Below are 3694 nucleotides of genomic sequence, written 5' to 3'. Positions count from 1 at the left end.
TTCCTTTCTTTCCTTCCATTTTTGCATCTGCAGAAGGTTATTGTGTCCCCGCAGGAACTGTATCTGTCACTGTAACCAGGCATTCTTACTGTCACTTTGCTGAAGTGGCAACAGCAACTGCAAGCACCATGCTCAATTTGTGGATCATTTTTTTTTGCCTGAATACAAGAAACAGTATTCTGACTACCGTAAAAACCGGACTATAGGTCGGACCGGAATATAGGTCGATCCCCCAACTAACGAATCCTCAAAATGAAAAAAAAAAATTCAATGGCAAAAGTACTGAAAGATATGACACCCTTACCTTGAAACAAATGCGACTCAGGGGGTTGCACAATGGTGACAGTATTTATTTAAATGCTGATCGCAAGTGCACCTGGGCAAGTTTTTAGCGGTATCGCGCGACCATCGACACGCGTGCTTGTCAACACCTTATTAACGGCGCTGAGCAGCGAAACAAACGAGATACGCGCATGTGTACACACGCCCTTACTTTCGCTATTTCGCCGCTCCGTGCCGTGATGATAAGGTGCTGATAAACACGCGGGTCGATGGTCGCGCGATACTGTTAGAAATTCGTCGGGTGTACAGTACACAGAAGGGCACGAAATGCGCAAGCGCTACTCCGAATCAGAGCAACGCCTTTGATCAGAGTCGGATGACGAGTGCTTCTCGCTGCCCAGTCCATAGGCGCGTGCGATCTCTACCGCTTTCAAACGGATGCATTCGGCAGTCACAGGCAGCGATCTTACACGCAGCTCGCGGACGGACTCCGCAATCTTGCCTTCCAGTTCTGCAGTCCGCTGCGATCCGGCACGAAATGACGTTTTCTTTTGGTTGCTGCAAGTTGTAATACGTTGCTTTCGCCTCCGCCACTACCGAATGCTCTTTTCGGATACTTCAAGTTCGCGCTGTGCCGCCAGGTTGCCGTGGGCTTCCGCGTACTCAATCGCCTTTTTCTTGAAGGCGACGGTGAATTGATGTCGGCTTCCGCTCATTTTGAAACAAAATGAAAATGCAGCCTTCAATTAATATAACATTGCGACAATGGAAACGCGAAATTCCGGTGCCACAACGTCGCCATGCCGCCATAGACGCCGCGCTGCTGCTGATGGCGATGGCGGCTGTTTACTTCATCCGCCCATTGTTGCAAGACTTCCGTAGTTTTTCCGCCAATGTCCGGTATATAAGTCGAGGGTCGACTTTTCGCGATGGTTTTTTGAAAAAAAGTTCGACCTATATTCCGGTTTTTACGGTACTTTTGAGTGCTGAATGGCTAAGCCAGCAAGCAAAATGACTGTCGCTTCAGTAAAGCGTCATGCCAGCCACCACGCCACACAGAAGCAGTGATGTAGCCAGAAATTCGAGGGGGTGGGGGAGGGTCCCGCCATCAACTTCCCCTCCTCCATCTCTCTCTCTCTCTCTCTCTCTCTCTCTCTCTATATATATATATATATATATATATATATATATATATATATATATGGTTGTGTGTGTGTGTGTGTGTGTGTGTGTGTGTGTGTGTGGACTTTCCAGGTTTTTTAACAAAAATGTGACGAGGAGAACACAGAAGCCATTTGTCTAGCTTGGTTATACAGCCAGGCGGTCGCAAACTGAGGATAAATCGTTATGTCAGTATTTAATTAAATTCGATAATTAACTTTTTATTTACTGCAGTTAGCATGTAGGCTTATATTGAAAACTCAGAGCCAGGGTGATTTGGTGACTATTCCATTTTGTGCAATTTTAGTAACGCGCCTGTGTCCTGAGGTATACACGTCTGCAATTTCAGCCCAAGTCGTCTAATTATATATGCGAGGCACTTCCCTAGTGTGATACAGCTGTAGCGTATGGTTTTCTGTCTGAGAAGAATGTGAGGTGATAGCCGACGGCGATTACTTTTCGTTCTTGGCCAGCATTTCCCTGCTTGGCCAACGAAACCGAAGAATGACTGTGTGAGCAACGTGAGACGAGCCATGTTTCTTTCAGCAACTGCTAGTAGAGTGGGTGATAAGACGCCGTGTCGCTTAAGAGTTCTTATGCACTAAGGTGCAGCCATACTGCTCTGCTTCTTTTTATAATAATGGAAGCTTTGTTTGCACAATGATTGAAATTGATACCATCTCACAACATACAGCGACAGCGTCAGCTGCCCTACAGCAGATTATTAACCACTAAAGTTTCCAGGGCGCCTTGCATGTGCATAAAGAGAATTGAAGACCCTGCATTGTCAGTGCTTAGGAAACGCGGGTTAATGGCCGTGTTCTCTATGTCACCTTCTTAAAGTTAGAACGCATGTACCAGTCCTCATGACATAGCATGAAATTGTGTGAACATAGTCAAATTCATATTTATTTAGTTACACAGCTCCGATTCTGGCATTACTTCGGAAGAAGTGGGAATAAAAGAAGAACAACAAAAAGTACAGTGTAAATCCATGGCCTACATACAAACAAAACATACGAACATTTAAGAAATTTGCTTCAAATATATCTTTGCTTACACAATATTTTAGTTTCGAGTGATATGAAATCTTATTCAACTGAATTATGACAATTGTCAAGAAACCAACGGTTTAAAAATGTTCGAAATGCTTGCCTTCTCCCGCAACACACCGCTCTCGCGTCGAGTCGACAACTCTGCGCAGCATTTACGGGTTGATGCTTCTACAGGCGGTAACTATTCTCCTCTTCATGTCGTTGACATCGGTGGGCTCAACAGCGTAAATGCGATCTTTCACATAGCCCCACAAAAGGAAGTCCAGTGAAGGGAGATTAGGGGATCTCAGTGGCCAAACATCTCTCCTTTGCGTCCAATCCACTGCCATGGAAAGTTGCAGTTCAACCAGTTCTTTACAGTGGAGGAGAAATGGGGTGGGGCCGTGTTATGCTGAAACCTAACTTGCCGCAGTTCGTTGAGAGGGAGACTCGAGAATGGTCTCATAGTGGGTGCCACCGTCTCACATGCGTAACTACATGGCTGGGGCTGAAATTTCAGACGTGCATATCTCGGAACACAGGGGCATTACTAAAATTGTACAATATACAATAGTCACCAAAAGGCACCGCCTCCGAGTTTTCAATATAAATACATACATGCTAACTGCAGTAAATAGAAAGTTAATTATCGAATTTAATGAAATACTGACACTACAATGGCAATTATCCTCACAGTTTGTGACCGCCTGGCTGCATAACCTAGGTAGGAAAATCACCTCTGTGTACTCCTCGTCATATTAAAAAAAAAAAAAAATCTGGAAAGTCTAACTTCGAACACCCTGCATATATATATATATATATAGAGAGAGAGAGAGAGAGAGGAAGGCGGTGTCACATGTATAGTCACAATACATGCGACTCCGCCTTCTTGCCCTGCATGGCTGCCAAAGGCCGCTGTAAATCTGCCAAGGCGCCAAAAATCAATCACTGTCACAACTGTTCCTCTCGGTTTGATGTGTGTAAGAACGACCGGGCACCCGGTCTGGTGTCTTCACTACCAGGGCCGAACTGCCATTTTTTTGTAAACCCTGATGAAGATTGATCGGTCCACCGATTTAAATAAATACTTGTTAAATACTTGTTCTGTTTACCTTGTAGCACCACTCAAGTTATATATATATATATATAAACTGGCATTCCTCGGGTAAGAATGCTTTAACAACGAGGATGCACGTGTTGCAGCCACTTTGCATTAA

The sequence above is a fragment of the Dermacentor albipictus genome, chromosome 2, assembly GCF_038994185.2.
Source record: "Dermacentor albipictus isolate Rhodes 1998 colony chromosome 2, USDA_Dalb.pri_finalv2, whole genome shotgun sequence".
In the NCBI taxonomy this organism is placed as follows: domain Eukaryota; kingdom Metazoa; phylum Arthropoda; class Arachnida; order Ixodida; family Ixodidae; genus Dermacentor; species Dermacentor albipictus.
Note: the sequence above shows the minus strand (reverse complement) of the source record.